Source organism: Pongo abelii, chromosome 6, assembly GCF_028885655.2.
Source record: "Pongo abelii isolate AG06213 chromosome 6, NHGRI_mPonAbe1-v2.0_pri, whole genome shotgun sequence".
Taxonomy (NCBI): Eukaryota; Metazoa; Chordata; class Mammalia; order Primates; family Hominidae; genus Pongo; species Pongo abelii.
Genome location: NC_071991.2, coordinates 92207090 through 92226746, shown reverse-complemented (window position 1 = coordinate 92226746; position 19657 = coordinate 92207090). Strand labels below are relative to the sequence as shown.

Genomic DNA, 19657 nt, shown 5'->3' with positions numbered 1-19657 from the left:
CATATTGGTGCATGCCTGTAATCCCAGGTACTGGGGAGGCTGAGGCAGAATTCCTTGAACCCGGGAGGCGGAGTTTGCAGTGAGCTGAGATCGCCACTGCACTCCAGCCTGGGTGACAAAGTGAGACTCAGTGTCAAAAAATAAATAAATAAATAAATAAATAAATAAATAGGCAGGCTGTATAGAAATAATAATATAAAAATTGCACTGGCATTTTTCACAATAGCAAATTTTAAGCATTTGATCTTTCACATAGTATTCATTGAATTTAGTTTTATTTATTTATTTTTGCCCTAAATGACAGAATGAATCTTTTAATATGGAATGTTCCAACTTAGTGTTATAAACAATATACTTCTTTGTCCTTCTCTTTAATGCCCTGGCTCCTTGCCATCTCCTTTACTTTTGTTATATGGATTATGTATAATTTCATTTTGAATTCACTGGTATGTTAGAAACTGGATGCCACATTTAGATTTGCCACCCATTGCTCTTGAATTTTGAAAAGCAGTTTTAAAGCCATTAGTATTTTTTTCTAGTTGTGAGTGAAGGTTGATCTCTAGGATAACCCATTTCTGATAGAAGATTCTGCCTCCTTACTTCTCAGTTACTATCATAATGAGGGTTGGATCGAGGAGGTTGGGAGCAGAATAGAGATCATCCATAGAAGAGGTCTGCGGTGCTGAAAGGAAAGGCCAGCCTTATGATAAGCACTTGAAGACAAGAAAGAGCAGCCTGGGGATACTGCCCACGTGAGCCATGGTAGATTCAAAGACTTACATGGAAACTGGGTGGAAGTTAATCAACATGTGGAGTTAGTGTGTTGACAATCATGTGAGCATCACCCAGGGATTATACTTGGATAGGATTAGATAGGGATGACCCAGACTACTTTCCACAAAAAAAGGGATAAACAGTTTAGTTAATGATAGCCTGGGTTTCTTTCATTACAACTGTATTTTTGTCAGTTTATTCCAATTTGAAATCATTATCAATTTCTTATAGATTTTGATATTAGACAGTATAGTGTGGTGTTCAAAAGAACAGACTCTGCAGCTACATTCAGTAGGTTCAAATTCCATCTCTGTTGCTCATTAGCTGTGCAATCTTGAGTGTTTTACGTAGCTTTCTTATCTCAATGTCTACAGCTATAAAATGGGGGAAAATATGGATAGGCATAAAATATTTTAAAAGAGAAACTGAGTCAATATTTATGGCAATACTTGGTTGGCATAGCTAGAATTCAACAAATGTTCATCATTATTAAAGTGTGTTTTGATAGTGCTGAGACGTTTTCTTTTTCTTCTGTATCTTCATGGATATTTAAAAGAACAGAGAAATTGCCATTTGTCTGCTACCCAGAAGCCACACTGAAATGGAATTTCTTGATTGTCCATTTTAAACGATATTTTCTATAATATTCAGAATCACCTGAGCCCTTAACTGCACCAACCTTGCACTGACAAGGATGATGTATATAGAAATTCTACCATCTGTGCATATGTCACAACATCAACCTTTTTGGAATAAATCCACCACTATTAATTAGCTCCACAGTAAATTCATGATTTTTAGTCACTGCTGGATCCTCAAAGCTGGTTTACAGTTAAAAAAAAATTATTCCTAGGTTCCTAGTTGACTCCTTTTTGCATTTCCTTTTGTGGCTGTTATAAAATAATTTCATTCTCCTTGAACTTGCCAATTATTTATTCAACTTCCAGAACAGCTAACCTCTAAAAGCTTTGTAAATAAATCCATTTTTTATGTTAGCAATTAAATTAATATGTATTCTAAGCATCCTCATATTTTTTAGCAACATCATATTTTGTTAAAATGTTATTATCTTTACTGTTTCTCCCATTTATTAACAAACATAATTGTCTTTCCTATCCTAAAACATCTTCCATTTGTGAAGTTTGTAAGCTTCTCTCATTCTAACAACCTTCTCTAAGTTAGTAGATAATGTTAAGCCAGTGATTTCTAAAGAAAAAATATTTTCATTTCTGTATAGTATCTATTAACAGCTGCGCTCTCTCTCACACTTTCTCCAAGAAAACCCCACCAAAACTAAACAAAAACTTCCATGATAAAATAAATTTTGGGGCCGGGTGCAGTGGCTCATGCCTGTAATCCCAGCACTTTGGGAGGCCAAGGCAGGCGGATGACTTGAGGTCAGGAGTTTGAAACCAGCCTGGCCAACATGGTGAAACCCAGTCTCTACTAAAAATAAAAAAATTAGCCAGGTATGTTGGCAGGCACCTGTAATCCCAGCTACTTGGGAGGCTGAGACAGGAGAATCGCTTGAACCTGGAAGGTGGAGGTTGCAGTGAGCAGAGATCACACCATGCACTCTAGCCTGGGCAATAGAGTGAGACTCCATTTTAAAAAAAAACATTTTTTTTTTGAAGTAATGAATAAAATTACGTAAATTTTATTTAGAGAAAAATAAGCATTTTAACAGGTTAATATAAGTTGTTAATCTTTAAGAATTGTGTGTGTGTGTGTTTGGGGTTTAAAGGTTATGAACAGTAAGAGGAAGCTTGGCTTCCAAACTTACTGGAACATTTAAATCTTCTCAGCACACCCAACATCATACCATTCTAGAAGCAGTATACCAATGAACACATACTAACCATTTCCAGAATGCATGGAAGGCAGATACATCAAATACACGCATGTGTTAAACTATGGGTTGGGACTTCTAAAGTAATGTATCAAGTCAAATCTCATCAAACCTACACTCATTTTTCTCCTCAATATTTCTGTTCAACTATTACTGTTAATGTTACACATCATTAGGCTTAAAATCCAAGAAAAACACTCAAAATAATATTTGATTCTTTTCCAGTGCTCTCATTTACTAAGTGAAACATAAGGAGGACCAAAAATGGTGTTATCAATGAAAATGGAATTACTGAAATAGATATATTTTACGGAAGAATGTATAGAAGTTGGCAACTGATTGCATGTGGCAGAAAAAAAAAGAGGATATTAACAAAAATGGCATAATAGAAACAAAGTATCAAACTAGCTGCTTATTAGATATATATGCAGGGTTTTTTCCACATAATTCACATAGTAAAAGTGTTGTTAAACATAATAATAAATAAAATAAGACTTGGAATTTACTAATTTAAAAGTAAATGCTATAAATGCCACTGATTCGCTGATCTTAGTTTAATTTTGCATATGGAAACATAACTTCTTAAATTCCAGTTACAAAGATTGTCAGAATTTTAAAAATGCCACTTTCTTTCATTCTGTAAACATACCTTGCATTTTTTAAGAATAAAAGAAATTAAATTTATTCCTTAAATTTTTTTCCTGGATACTGGACAATCAATTATTTAAGATTTACGTGCTTTGGACATGTTGGTTCCAGAACTGCTGACAATGCTAGATTGGGGAAGCAATAAATGCTAAGTTGCATACAAAAGATTTGAATGAAGCTGTTATGGTTATTAACATCATGTCTGAAAATGACCTTTTTGATTTGTTTTTAAATTTAGATAGTTGTATGATACAAAGAAATCAGATGACTAATTTATATTTAATTTTATATTTAACGGAAATTTGAGCATTTACATTCTTTTTTAAAGTAAATGCTATGTGTATCTGTCTCTGAGCAGGTCTTTGCTTCAAACTTTCGGCTGACACTAGTTGGTAAAAACAGCAAAGGGACTGCCTACTAAAGGAATGTTCAATCTAGTTCTCCTGACAGTCAAAGGATTCGATTATCATTTTCTAAGTATCATATTCTTTTTGTTCAATCACAGTGATTCAGGAACAATCTTCAAAGTTGACTTTGAAATACTGAAACAAAGACAAAATAGGAAACACAGCCCTAAATCTGTCCTAGTTAACAGTATTACCATCTAAGTTCATCAGAATCTCCTCCCCGAATTTTGGGGTGAGATCAGACAAGGCTAGGGAGATGGCCAAATGTAGAATGGTAAAATGCTTCGTCTCCTAGAACTCATCAAAATGAAAAGAAAACTTGACCTTCAGTTTCTGTGTCCCTTTCTGTAAAGAGTATTGAGCACTTTAAATAGCATACTGCATTCCAGTTAGGAATTGTGTCTTTTGAACTGAGTGATTTTTCTTTTCAAAGGTATTGATAACAAGGGTCATGAAGGAGGGGAATGTGCTTATTTTTTCAACTCACTGTCAAATCTCTTCCCCAATTTTCTAGATTATGTTCCTTTTTTTGATTGATGGACCTATTAAATTTCTGGGAATAAAAGCCAAACACACACATCATACAGAGGTTTGCTTCAGGCACACAAATTCGAGTTCTGTTTAACACAGTGGGGTCACCAAACATCTAGTAAAGCCTTTGCCAATGTTTGTGTTTTCTTGCAATTAGATGAAAATCAAAGCCATGTGGACACCGACAGGGAAAACAGCAGGTCTCAATGTGTGTTTGGCAGTGCACATTCTCCACTTCTCTTGTACTCTTTTATTTTTTTTGACAATGTAACCAAAGCTTTATTTTATTTTATTATTTGTGTTATGGTGGTGGTGGTGGTCTCAAACATTTTTCTCCCATTTTACTTATATTGTTTATCTACAATTCCCAGGTGGCTTCAGAAAAGAAAATCAAACTTCCCTCTGTAATAAGTCTACTTCCCTTACTGTTTAAATACAGAAGACAATATAGCAGGTGCCTGAAAACCTGTGGGAAGACATTAAACAAAAGGCAAATATAAAGAATTTTTGACTTTATGCTCTACCAAAGGTTTTTCCAGGAAATGAAAGCAATACAGGCATAACAAAAGTATATAAGAAAAAAATATGTGCACATATACATGCAAGCATCCATGTGAAATTTAATTTTTAAAACATGCAGTTATGGCAGTAGGAATTAATAAATCCCTATTTATTTAATAGAAAACTTATTATATTTCTTTTTCAAGTAAATATTACATTGTAAAGGCTGGTGATGCCAACAATTGTAAGTGACTGATATAAATTCAAGCATAAGAAATCTTTATTACTTTTAAATTTCCTCAGAGTTTCATTTAATGTTTTGTTTGTTTTACCTTTGGTTCTCATAAGGGAAGTTGAATATAAAGAAATAGTTGGCAAGGCGTGGTGGCTCATGCCTCTAATCCCAGCACTTTGGAAGACCTAAGTGGGTGGATTGCTTGAGCTCAGGAGACCAGCCTGGGCAACATAGTGAAACCTAGTCTCCAGAAAAAACACAAACATTAGTGGGCATGGTGGTGTGGACCTGTAACCCAGCTACTGGGGAGGCTGAGGCAGGAAGATCACCTGAGTTGGGGATGTCCAGGCTGCAGTGAGACATGATTGTGAGACATGATTGACTGCACTGTAGAGCCTGCATAACAGAATCAGACCCCATCTCAATTAAAAAAAAAAAAAAAGAAGAAAGAAATAAGAAACATTTCCTTTCCTTTGGTAACAAAAGCATAGCCCTCAAATTCAATGTATAAACTGTAAGGATTAAAATTCCGCTGAAGTCTTGACAGGTTCAACTTTGTTAAAAAATTTTAAAATTCACCTTCTCTTTCTATCTCAACTTTAAAAAATACATATTAGTGGACTTTTTAATCTAAAGCAAGAAAAATTAAATAGATATGAGGCACCTCAATGTAGCTGTAATGACTTTGATTTGATATTCATCCAAACTAAATTCATTCATTCACATATTGAGTTCACATTGAATTCAGTGGCAGACAGTGAAGGAATGTAGAACAGATCGAGAGTAATGTAGATAAAGGAAGGAGTGGGCATAGAATTTCATTGTGAAATATGATGCCATCCTATAAAAATTATTTCAAGAATTGCTGAAAATGTATCTAAAATAGTAGACTTTGATAAACAACAAATATAAATATGAGTCTTTAGGAAAGAAAACAGTATTTAAAGCTCTCTGATTTATTAGCTATAGTTTGATGGATTCGTATTTTATTAGATAATGATAGCTACTTTTTTGACAAAAATCATGTTAACACTTTATCTGATTCATCCTCAGAATGGCTCTTTAAAGATACAGGGCTCAGAATATGAGTAAAAGTTCAGAGAAATAGAAGACAAGGTAGCTAGACTTCAAAGGTAGTCCACTTTCCCCACCAAAAAAAACCCCTTTCCATCCACACCCTAACTCAGAGCTCTTATTATTCAAGAATATGTTGCACTGTTTTAGGACCTTAGCGAGGTTTTGATGTTTCAACTTTTTAATTGCAAGGAACTATGTTTGCATCATTTAAAAATGCCATAATCATGTATTTCCAAGGATCTAAATATTTGATGTCATTTATATCACCAATAATCTACATGTAATATTTAAAATGAATAATTTGTGTTGCATAGAATATGTAATGTTTAAAAACTATATTTATTTTTTATAACATGCACACAGAACAAAGAATTCCTTTATGTGTTTGACTCATTACATACTCACATTAATTAAATAATTCAATTTCTAAAAATGACTAACTCCAGCTACATACCAAGGACCATACTAGGTTCTGCTTCATATCATAGTCAGGCTATTTTTATCTCTTGATGAAAGTAAAAAATAAAGTTTGCATTACCTTAGTTTATTATTAACTAAACTTGTCACGTTCTCTTAATTTTTCATTCCAAATCATCCGAAGCCTAGAATCATAGCATTTTGGTTGTTTCAATATGAATTTTTCAAGCTTTATTGAAGTATAATTGACAAACAAAAGATGTATATATTGAAGATGTATGAAATAATTACCACAATCAAGGTAATTAACACATTCTTCAACTTACCAAAGAACATCACTCCCATTTTTTTTGTTAATTTTTCCTTACTTTCAAGGCAATTAAAACATTTTTAGTATATTCCATTTGCTTTGAATGTAAAGTATTTCTGTTTTTCAGTAATTCCAAAAGAGCATGTATTTCAGAAGTCTTTCTAATTGGAAGAATGGACTGTGACAAACTGTATACCTCAGTCACCAATCTAACAGATGATCTTACTTCTCAAATAATACAAATTTTCACTTTACTAAATTTCCATATCACTTCATTCAATTTGTTTAATTTTTTTCCCTATCTATATATTCCTTTACCTTGAAAAGTGGATAAAACTACTTTTTCAGATTTATGATTTTGTGTATTACTTGGAGGAAAATGTATATGAAGTGAAATTAGCACCACCAGTATTCTGTTCAGTGTACCATTGTGTACACCAGCCATGTCAAGCACTCAAGTGTTGTTCGTTTGCAACTGATTTATCATAGTATCTGAAAACTCAGCATGTACTTTTGTGGTTTGCATTAGAAAGTTCTTATAAGACAATGAGAAGGACTATTTAATTTGACTAGTTAATTTTTAAACTCATAAAAGTATACAAAAATAATAACAGGTTTCAATGCTGGGTTTAGAAAAATGGTAACAAAAGAGAAACTTTCCTTTTATATTCCAGTTTCTCTCTGAGAATCATCACTGTACCACGTGTAGATACAATGTGTAGTCCAATTTTCCCATGCTTCAGGAAATAGATACTTCCATCTTTATTGCTTAAAAATTTAACGAACCTTAAAATGTTTATATACGTAATCTTTTTTTTTTATTTTATATTTTTTGAGGCAGTGTCTCATTATATTGCCAAGGCTGGATTTGAACTCCTGGGCTCAGAAGATCTTTCTATCTCAGCTTCCCTATAGCTGGGGCTACACATGTGGCCCACCATGCCCAGCTAATCTTTAAACAAATTTAAAGTAAATTTTTCTAAAAAATATTGAATGTTTAAATGAATTAAATTTATGCTACCCAGTTACACAAATAAGTGGCACCCACAAAGTAATTTACATCATTTTAAAATAGTCAGGACATAAGATATTTAATCTAATCAATGCATTTTATAAATGAACACAATGAGGTCACAGAAGTTCAAAGACCATTTCGGGGGCCAAAGCAGATGGATCACTTGAGGTCAGGAGTTCAAAACCAGCCTAGCCAACATGGCGAAATCCTGTCTCTACTAAAAATACAGAAATTAGCCAGACCTGGAGGTGCATGCCTGTAGTCCCAGCTACTCGGGAGGCTGAGGAAGGAGAACTGCTTGAACCCGGGAGGTGGAGTTTGCAGTGAGCCGAGATTGCACCAGTGCACTCTAGCCTGGGCAACAGAGCAAGACTCCATCAAAAAAAAAAAAAAAAAAACAAACCAAACCAAACAAAAACAAAAAAAAACCATGCCTGTCTGTGTGTTCTCTGAACTTGGCTTATATATTGTTTGGTGGGAATGTGAGTTAATACAGTCATTTTAGAAAAGAGTATGAGGTTCTACAAAAAAACTGTATAATCCAGCAATTCCACTACTGGGTATATATCCAAAAGAAAGGAAATCAGTAAGCTAAAGAGCTTACACACTCGTTCCATGTTTATTGGAGCACTATTTGCAATAGCCAAAAAATGGAAAAACCTATGTGTCCTCTCATAAATGAATGGATAAAGAAAATGTGGTATATATACATCCAGTGAAGTACTATTCAGCTGTTAAAAAAAAAAATGTAATCTTCTCATTTGCAGCAACTTAGATGAGCCGGGAGGACATTATGTTAAGTGAAGTAAGCCAGGCACAGAATGACAAATACTACATTTTCACTCGTATGTGGGAGCTAAAAGAGGTGATCTCATAGAAGTAGAGAGTAGAATAGTGATTGCCAAACTGGAAAGGGTAGGTGGGAGGACAGGATAGGGAGTGGTTCATTAATGAGTACAAAACTACAGTTAGATAGAAGCAATAGGTTCCTGTGTTCTATAGCACAGTACGGTGACCACAGTTAACAATAATTTACTGTATATTTCAGAATAGCTAGGAAAGAGGATTTTGACTGTTCCCAACATAAAGAAATGATAACTGTTTGAGGTGATGAATATGCCAATTATCTTCATTTGATCACTGCACACTATATGCAAGTATAAAAATACCATGCTATATACCCCATAAATATGTACAATTATTATCAATAAAAACTAAAAATAATAAAGATAGAGGCACAAACACAAAATAAATGCAATTAAAAGCACAAGACACTATTTCACAAAAACTAGGATGGCAATAATAAAAAATATATAATGACAAATGTTAGCAAGGATATTGAGAACTTGGAATCCACGCATGTTGCTGGTGAGAATGTAAAATGATTTTAGCTTCTGTGGAAAACAGTGTGGCTGTTCCTCAAAAAGTTATACATAGTGTTATCATGTGATCTAGCAATTCCACTTATAGATATGTACCAACGACAAATGAAAACATGCCCATGTAAAAACTTATACATGAATATTCATAGTACTACTCACAATAACCAAAAAGTAGAAAAAATCTAAACAGCCATTGATTGATAAATGGTGTATAAATTGTGGCGTATCCATTCAATGGGATATTACTTGGCAATAAAGAGGAGTGAAGTAATGATACATGCTAAAATTGAACGAACTTTGAAAACATGCTAAGTGAAAAGTCACAAAAGAACATAAATTATATAATTTCATTGATATGTCGATAGGCAAATCAATACAGACAAGAATTTGATTAGTGCTTGCTTAGGGTTAGAAGTGGAAGAATGGGGTGTAACAGCTAGTGGTTTCTTTTAGGGAAGATGAAAAAATTCCATTATTAGATTGTGATGATAATTATACCACCTTGTAAATGTACATGGTACTGTATACTTAAAATTGGTAAATTGTATGGTATGTAAATTATACATCAATAAAGCTGTTTTTACAACCAAAAACCAAACCAAACCAACCAAACAAAAAAACTGTCTGTGTCCTTGGCTCATCTAGAATCCGAGGACCTCTTCTTTGATCTTAAATACCTTTGAAAAAGGGTTATCTTTTGTATTGCTTTCAATGTTATACTCTTTCCATTTTTAGATTTTACACATTTAAGAGTTTTTTTGTTTTTTTTTCCTATTTATCTTAACTGTGTCTAAGGAGCCATAATATTCTGAGTACTAGCCAGGGGATTCACACAGCTGAAGCTTCACTTTCCTTTCACGTGACAGCCTTCAAATTGTCTCCTTTCCCAAATTCCTACAGCAACCCCCACAACTCCCATGGCATGGTAAGTCCTCTCACCAGAATAGCAGTTCTCTTCTGAAGTAAGCCCTTTTAAAAATTAACTATTCATTTGAAATCTGAACATACTTTTATGGAAGTACTAAATGGGTCTATTGCTACTGTTGTTTCATGTACTAAACTTCAAGTAAATGTTACCTCTACTGGACCACTTCATTCAGAGATGAACATTTAACTGTGGATTAGATGACTGTACCCTCTTGAAAAGATTTTACATGAGCAGATTGAGAAATAATTTGGAACAGAAAACCCTTTTCTTTGCCCCTAAAATCTTAAAGCATTATTTGTCTAATCATTGTATTGTATTTCTTTTACTTTGAAAAGTTCAGGTACCTAAATGAGAGCTAACATTTCTGATAAGATTGCTGATTAACTGTAAACTTATGTTGATGTTCCATTAAAAACTGGACTGTAAAGAGTTAGATTGTATACCGCATATTGTTCCTGCTGGTACCAAGGAATCAATCATAAATTATTCTCAATAAACTCCTTTCTGTGTGCTATATTACCTTGGAATGTTGTTTGTAGCATCTCATTATTTATCGTATTATATTTAATGAGCTATAAGATAAAAATTTTAGATAATAAATTTTTAGATAAATAAATAATTTTTTAGGTAATATTACTTAGTATTTCTTTGTGTAAAACGTAAAACAGAATTTATTATTTGCATGATATAGACTTGCATTTCAAATTATTTATTTGTTCTTAATATATTTTACCCATTATTCCAACATATAATATTTGCACATAGCCAGTACAGAAATCTTGGGATCATAAGACTAAGGATTATCAGTGGTGTATCTTACATTCAATTTTTATTTTATTTTACTGAATTCCTTTTCCTTCTCCATTGCCAACTAATTTTCATGACCTATCAGAAAAACGTAAAAAATTACGTAATGCTGTCTCTTCCATTAAAAAATAATCTATTTCATAAACATTGAACATTTCCATTTGGAAATTTGTGTTACCATGTTCTTTCAAGTTACGAAGGCAGGTAGTATTATCCCACAAAATTTTTAAAATAAGAAAGGGCCATCTAGAAATATAATAGAAGATGATTTTCTCCCCATAAGTTGTTTAGTCTTTATTTATTACTAGGCTAACATTACTGACATCTGACACTGGCCATTCCTCAGTTCAAACGTGAAAAGCTTCTTAGAAAGCAAAACTGCTCCTCCATTTTAATTCCCTAAAGAGTTTATTCCTTTGGGCAAAATAGTCATGTGGAGCACCTGTGGTGCAAGTGCTAAAGAAATATCAAGCAAAACCCAGCCACAGCTGTGCTGTAATCATTGAAGTGTGCCCAGTGCATAATGGCACATTAGGTAGGCATTGATCTCTGCCAGTTTATGAGGTCTCTTACAGAATTAGGCAGACTTTTTCACTGAAACCCATGGAGCAGAAATTGCTACTTCTAAGCTAATCCATTTTCAAATTACCAACCAATTGTGACTGATGACCTCACTACAAATCCGCTTATCTACCTCTAACCACTCAACAAGCAAGGGAGAATAAATCATTATTTCCCTCTATTTTCAAATCTTTACAAAAGAAAACTCTTCTTGCCATTCTTAATCACCTTCAATGCCACTGCAGCTGTGAAGATAAGCATGCTAAATGTTAAATGCTGCCTAATTGTCAGTGCTTATTTGTAAGGAAAATGAGAAGGTAGAATATCTACTTACTATGGTACATGGTTTTATTAAGATTTAGTTTAAAAATTCCTGCTAAGCATTATTATTAATTTCATGTATTTATTAAAAGTAATTTATTCAGAATTAAGTGACATTGAATACTTGACTAAAAAAAAAAAAACTATTACCACATTATGCAACCGTTTCTTGGTGTAAACTCTGGGTCTAGTTTAATCACCTGAGTAGATAAAACTCAAAACATGTAAGAGAAGAGCCTTTATTCTGAAAATAGAAGCAATCCTCAATACTTTAGTTAATTGAAGCCAATACTATGTAAAAATCTGTAGGAGGTAGAAAATGCACAAATTGGGGTTGGCCAAAACCTATTCCTAAACTCTCCCCAACAAACTTTACCACAGAGGGTAACATTAGTGACATTATGGTCCACAAAACTTGATAGTTTCAAGAATGTGTAAAGAAAGAATGTAATAAAGTGATGCTGACTTGCATTTCTATTAGAAATTATATTTTATTTTACATTTCAAAGGCCTTAGGACATATTTTAAATCAATATTTTAACATATATTTCTAGGTTATGTTGTGAAAAACATATTGCCCTGTTCTCTGAAAGTTTTTCATGTTGACCATGTAGATGAGGCCTAAATGGTAAATATATTAATGTATGTATAAGAAATTAATGTACATGTTTATTGCATTACATTATATAGAAGTAGAAATTTAAAAACAGTTCTAGCAAAATTGTAGAATTTATGTTTACAAATTCATTGGACAAAGCACTAGTTATAAAAACTTAGTTTTTGCAGGGTGATGGATAAGGAAGAAAAATAATTATTTCTATGTCTATACCTAAAGCACATTTTAAAAAATGTTTCTAACTTGAACATAATTAAAATTCAAAGATCCATACTAACCATTGCTGTGATGCATCAGCCTAGCTGTTTTATCTGTACCCTATGCCATGGACTGACAAAATTACCTATTCAGAGCCAGTTAGCAACACTTTGTTTTGTTGAAAGAATAACTTCTCAATGGAGTTGGAATTGCTTTCTTATATTTGCCTTTTGATTGATATAACTGTGTCAGAGTTTCTTTCTGAACATGAATCAATAATTTTTTTTGTGTGTGTTTGGCATGTAGACTAGGGCAAGTCATTTGTAAAGCAAGACAATATTATCTACTCCAATCTACCTACTAATAGACATGAGAAAAGGTATCAAGTTAATTTTCAGATGCAAAAAATATAACAATTATATATTTTGTTAAAAATCTTAATTTTAAAAACAACATTAAATTCTTAATTATCTATACAGGTGGATGGGGAGAAGTCACAGTTCCATAAATTATAAACACTAGTAATACAAAAATATCTCAAGTTCATTCCTCTCATTATTTTACAGCATTTCTTTATGTTTTTGTTACAATTAATATTTTCAAGCAAAATCTTAATAGGTTTACCTGAATTAGTCAAAATATAAGAATCTGTGTAAGGGGAAAAATTAACAACAATCCGTGTGTGAACTTCATTTCTTATGCTACAGGTTTCCAAGGTTAACAACAGCCTTTTCCATATCCTTCTTCACACAGATGAAAAGATGTATACTTATATATCATACACAATGAGTTTGTTATTTGTTTAAAAAACAGTATTTCAGTGTCACAATAAAAACACTGTTTAGCAAAAATGTCTTTTTCACAAAACATGTCAAAAGAAAGCCTCCAGTCAAATGTATGGATCTGACAAACACTTTTAATCAAGGTAAAATATTCAATAATATGGATCATAACCACAAGACTTAACTTTTCCCCAGTGATGAACATTTTGGATATTTTTGGAGGGTTTTTTACTTCTCTCCTTGTTTATTTGTCTTGCTAGTTCGTTATTATTTTATTAAGATTATACATGTTTATTTTAGTAGATATTCCTTTTCATGAATTCATAGCAATTTTGAATTTTTACAAGCCATGAGCATGCCTACTTCCTGGCACCATAGGAAACACTGATTGGCTTCCCCACTTTTAATTTTCACTGACCTGGAGGAAGGAAAACAGTATCTCTTTACTGCTGTAGTTGGCAGTTTCCTACTAGTAAGCTTTAGAACCTTTCATATGTTTGCTGCATATTTTAGCCTGGTTTGTGATAATCCCTTATTTATATGATTTGCCCAGTTTTACATTAGGTTATTTGTCCATATTTATCACCATAATAAAATAAATTAAATTCCTATATTCTTCTCATGGGAGTTACATGAAGGCTAAATGAAGACTGAGAAGTGGGCACTCTGCCATTTTAGCACTTAACATATTTCATTGAAAATTTTACAATATTGCTCTCATGATGGCATATTTTGATTGTAGGACATTTATTTTTACTCCTCTTTTACTCCAATAATTTATAATAATACTTGTAATCCTCTAAATATTCAGAAAATAAAGGTTAAACTGGTAAAATGGTGAGAATACATCTTCAATCAAACTGTCAGATACTTTGATCAAGCTGCGAGTGAAGGAATCACATCTGATACATACGTGTCCCCCCACAGAAAGTTGTTGAGAAAATACTTCTGAGTTAATTATAATTGGTTGCTCAATCTTGAAATCTTTTTCCCAGTTCCTCCCTGGAGGTAACAATAGGTCAGCTTCAAGTTTAAATCTGTGAGTGGAGAATGCTGGGGGCCCTTCTTTCCTGCTGTTCTCTGTAGAACCTTTATATAGCAAAAAGTTTTTAATGTTAATTTTTCTTAGTTTCCTTACTTTTAGTATTATGTTCATTCCATTGAAACTTGGCAATTGAAGACTGTGTGGAATTTCAACTAACACATCTCAGATGTGCATGATCTCAGCCTGTGGGATATAAAAGGATTTGATTTAGAAGGTACCTCTGTCCAACTTTGTAGTCTAGACTAGCAATTGGTCTAGAATATTTCTATAAGACAATGGTCTCTTGGTTCAAAATAGACATTAATCAAAATGCTGACAGTATCATTTTGTTGTTAAATGAGTGACATTAGATTCATTATATTTTTTGGATATCCTTGCATTAAGCCAACCAGGCTGTAGAGGTAAAGATTTCTGTCATTCACAAAATGTGAATGTTGCAATTTATCTTTTGCTTGGGGCAAAATTTTTCAAAAGAATACATTTTTAAATTTGGAAAATATCTGAAATGAAATCCACATGTTTGCAGTTGGAAAACTGTCTTCATAGGTCTCAAAATTAGGTTTCCATAACTAGGCTTTCTATCAACTGTGTGATTTGGGACAAATCAGCCTGCCTTTCTTTTCTCAATTCTTTCGTCCTTATATGTAAATAAATTATGCAGAGCAACCTAAAAATCTATTCCAAGTCTAATTTTGTTGTCTTTGGTTTAAAAAAGAAGCAACTAATAAGTTAACAAATTTGTAACTATGCCCTCTAATATTCAAGCCAAAGTTTAAAAAATAATTTTTTTTCAACTACATTTTGTACCTCTTCTTGGTGGCACTTTACTCTCAGTTATAATAAAATACTTTCATTATGATTCTGAAAATAAATAAACCAATATATTGAGGGTAATGATTGTAAAAGCTTTTGATAACATATTACCATATCTGGATTTGATAACTCAAGTTATATCTATACATCTACAATTCAAAGCCACTTTTATAATACACTACTCATATTCTGTTAGAAGCAGCAAGAAATCATGAAAATGATTCAGCAAAATACGTCATATTTAGATGTAAGCTTATTTAATCACACAAGTAAGTTACTAATTGAGCAACTACAAGAGATAAAACAGTACATAGAGAATTAAAATTCCTGACTTAAGAGAAGAATGTAATATATAGAAGACCTGTCTTGAGAAACAAGTATACCCCCACTTCAGCTACCCGAGTAGCTGGGATTACTGTAAAATATGAACGTATTTTTTTTTTTTTTTGTGGTGGTGCCATTTAGCTAAGATATGAAGGTTTGTATAGCGTTAGCTAGATTAGAGGATGAGATTAAAATTAGGCATTTTGACAGACCAATCATATGATGTAATTCTATCAAAATGGCTGCTTCACATGTGTACCCTCTTTGTAATCATAAATTTGAGCAACACGCTTATCTACTAGTTTAGAAATTACATGAGATTCATGGTAAGAGGTGGAAGGATATTTGTTTTACATATTATCCAGTAATAAAAATTTAAATTCCTCATTCCATCAGGTCTCATTGCTTTCTTGAATGAATCTGTAGCAGAGTGGCAAGCCTATGTAGCAAGTTAGAGTAGTGCTGCTTTAGAGGGGCTTCTTTACCACTTAAAAAAGAAATTTGGGATGTTATTTAAATTTATTATAAAACTGCAATTGTTTTTTTCTAATGGTATAAACAACTAGAATCTAGATGTCCTGAAACATTTTTATGATTGCATATGCTTTTATTTTACTCATCTTTGTACCTCCATACTCTTTGTGATAGCTTTTAAATCAATATCCAAGGGAAATTTCATATTGTGAGTAGCAAATTCTACAAGATGTTAAGGGAACAATCTTTTTAAATATCATTATTATTTTATAAAATAGATGTTTTTATGGCAAAATTCCAATCAAAATGTCACACATTCATGAAATGATATTTAAAGGTTGAAAACCACTTCAAATTATGTCAATTTTGTCATAGTATTCAGTAAGATGGCTTTCTAAAAGCAGTTGGATATTCTTTTCTGAGATTTATTTTTATCTTTGTTTTTGGGATGGAGTTTCGATCTTGTTGCCCAGGCTGGAATACAACGGCACGATCTCAGCTCACTGCAACATCTGCCTCCCAGGTTCAAGCGATTCTCCTGCCTCAGCCTGCTGAGTAGCTGGGATTACAGGCATGCGCCACCATGTCCGGCTAACTTTGTATTTTTAGTAGAGACGGAGTTTCACTATGTTGGTCAGGCTGGTCTCGAACTCCTGACCTCAGGTGATCTGCCGGCCTTGGCATCCCACAGTGCTGGGATTACAGGTGTGAGCCACTGTGCCCAGCTGAGTTTTTAATCACACTTGGTAAAGCAGTACTTAAAATATAGACAGTTCAGTAATTTTATCTGAACTTCTCTGCTCTTCTGATTGAAAAATAATTCCATAATTTGATCTTAATTTTTTTGACTTCACAATTTTAGAAACCAAACAGAATTTTCCTTAACAAAGAAAGCTCAAGGGCACTTGCAAACACATATTTAGAATAAAATGAGATAAAATTCCCTAAAACTTTGAGGGTCTAATTTCCAACTTTTGTAGTATAGATGAAAATAAATTGTTCCAGAATACCAATCAAAATAACTAATCTACATAGATCTTTGTGCAATGATCTACAAGTCTCAATTTTGTTAATACCCTGTTGCTCTATAATTATTTATTTACCTTTGTTATTATAAGTTCTGGCTAACTGTTGGTTACATTTCCACTAAGGAAGAGGGAGTGGAACAGTTTTCATAGCAACTGTCTCAGACCTCAGACAAATTCCCAATGACTGTGGGTAGCACTCCTAGACATAAATTGTTGCAAAGTCCAGTTGTAGCTCAACAGGGATATAGTTTTAATGAAACCCAGATGAGCTGCAACTGTATTTCAGTCTATACTCCCACTTCAGCTCTAGTCAATTACCTATGGTAATAGGAGGACAGAAATAACATGAGTAATGAAATCTGTAGATAATCCGAAAGCATCATTTTAGCCAATAATTCCCAATCTCTCGTGTATTAAACCTCTTACTAAAACGTCTTAGCATGTATTAAAATGGACAGATGTGAATCTTTGTCTCTTCCTGTGGTAAAGATGTCAATAAGTTATAAAATGATCCTAAAAATATGGCCATAAAGGAGGAAGAACTGATTCATCACTGATACTGTAGATACTTATTTTTGAGAAACTCAGGAAATTATTTCTTCTGCCTATCAAACCTATGGAAACATATTGCCGTCATTCATAATAACATTTGAGTTAAATAAACCTATGAAAATTATGTAATTATTTATTAAGAACATAATATGAATTCTAATGAAACCAGACAGATTAAGCACAAAAGTCAATCTCCTTTCCCATTCTTAACCCCAGGAAAGGCATAGCAGAGAATTAAAACAAATAAACAAACAAATATATTCATCCATTAAGACAAGGAGGAAAGATAAAAGTGACCACCTCAACATAAGATTTCAAGGAACTGGGGGAATAATAGATTCACATAAAATTTATTAATTTAGCAAATGGGAGTTAGAGACCTCTCAGGATAAGCAAGCCCATTCACTCTAAGGAAACTGGGAGATAGTCAGCGCTAACGGCATACTCTACTAGAAGAAGAGATGAGGAGGCGACAGTTCCCTATATCTTGTTCCAAAAATATCAGTAATCAGCAGATATTTCTCCATTGCCAACTATTGAAGAAACTAAAAAGCACTGAAGAACTTTCTACATATTATCTGTGATGGTTAATATTGAGAGTCAACTTGATTGGCTTAAAGAATGCAAAGTATTGTTCCTGGGTGTTTCTGTGAGGGTGTTGCCAAAGGAGATTAACATTCGAGTCAGTGGACTGGGAAAAGCAGACTCATCCTCAACCTGGGTGGGCACCATCCAATAAGCTGCCAGCAAAACTAGAATAAAGCAGGCAGGAGACGATGGAAGAGCAGACTTGGTGAGTCTTCCAGCCTTGATCTTTCTAATGGGCTAGATGCTTCCTGCCCCTGAACATCAGACTGCAAGTTCTTCAGCTTTTGGACTCTTGGACTTACTCAGTGGTTTGCCAGGGGGTCTTGGGCCTTCAGCTACAGACTGAACACTGCACTATCGGCTTCCCTACTTTTGAGGTTTTGGAACTCAAACTAATCCACCACTGGCTTCCTTGCTTCTTAACTTGCAGAACTTGCAGACAGCCTATTGTGGGGCTTTACCTTGTGATCCTGTGAGTCAATTATTTTTAATAAACTCCCTTTCATAAAGATATAAAACAGTATATAAATATATATGTCTCCTACTAGTTCTGTCCCTCTAGAGAGCCCTGACTAATCATTTTGTAGTCCAGAGTAAAAAGACGGATGCACTTATTGGTCAATATAAACAGCAGTCTAATAATCCACAAAACACCCTCTAACCTCTTCCATACCCAGTCTAACTCCCATCCAACAGAGTACTTTCAAAAATGGCTTGATTTCTCACTTATAAATACCAATGGACAGCTTAGAATTACTTGACCATGAGGAAAGCTGATAATATAAATAATGAACAAAACCCTCCAAAATCTCTAATATAAAAAGAACTTGGAGGAAATAATGAGGAACGTGAAGACCATGTCAAATCAAAACTATAAATGATATTCTCTAGCAGTAAGAAAATACATTTAATCTATTAAAAACAAACAAGCAAACAAATGAATAAGACTATAAAAAACTTGCAGCTGGGAGCAGTGGCTCACAACTGTAATCCCAGCACTTTGGGAGGCTGAGGGGGGTGGATCACCTGAGGTCAGGAGTTTGAGACCAGCCTGGCCAACATGGTGAAACCTCGTCCCTACTAAAAATACAAAAAAATTAACCAGGCATGGTGGCGGATGCCTGTAATCCCAGCTACTTGGCAGGCTGAGGCAGAAGAATTGCTTGAACCAGGGAGGCGGAGGTTGCGGTGAGCCGAGATCATGACATTGCATTCCAGCCTGGGTGACAAGAGCGAGACTCAGTCACAAAAAAAAAAAAAAGAAAGAAAAAGAAACTTAGGAACTAAAACTATGATAACTGAAATAAGAACTTTAGTAGAACTGTTGGAAGATAAAGTCAAGAAAATTTTTCATAAAGGAGAAAATAAAATAGAAAAAAAAAAAACAAAATTAGTGGATCAATTAAAGAAGTCAAATATCATATTTTTAGGACTAACAGACTAGAGGGAAGAATATATATGCATATATTTCATA

The 19657-nt window shown here is 33.5% G+C and overlaps 1 protein-coding gene across 3 annotated transcripts in view; it reads right to left on the bottom strand.

The window, feature by feature from the left end:
- SEMA3A (semaphorin 3A) overlaps window positions 1-19657 on the bottom strand; it is a 518655-nt gene that overhangs the window by 304086 nt on the left and 194912 nt on the right. The window contains exon 1 of one of the 3 annotated variants that reach the window (XM_054559578.2): window positions 14498-14587. The exons of the other annotated variants lie outside the window; for them this stretch is intronic. The gene's annotated coding sequence lies outside the window, so the exon portion shown is untranslated. Of the gene's footprint in view, window positions 1-14497; window positions 14588-19657 lie in introns of those variants that run through there. 3 annotated transcript variants of the gene reach the window in all.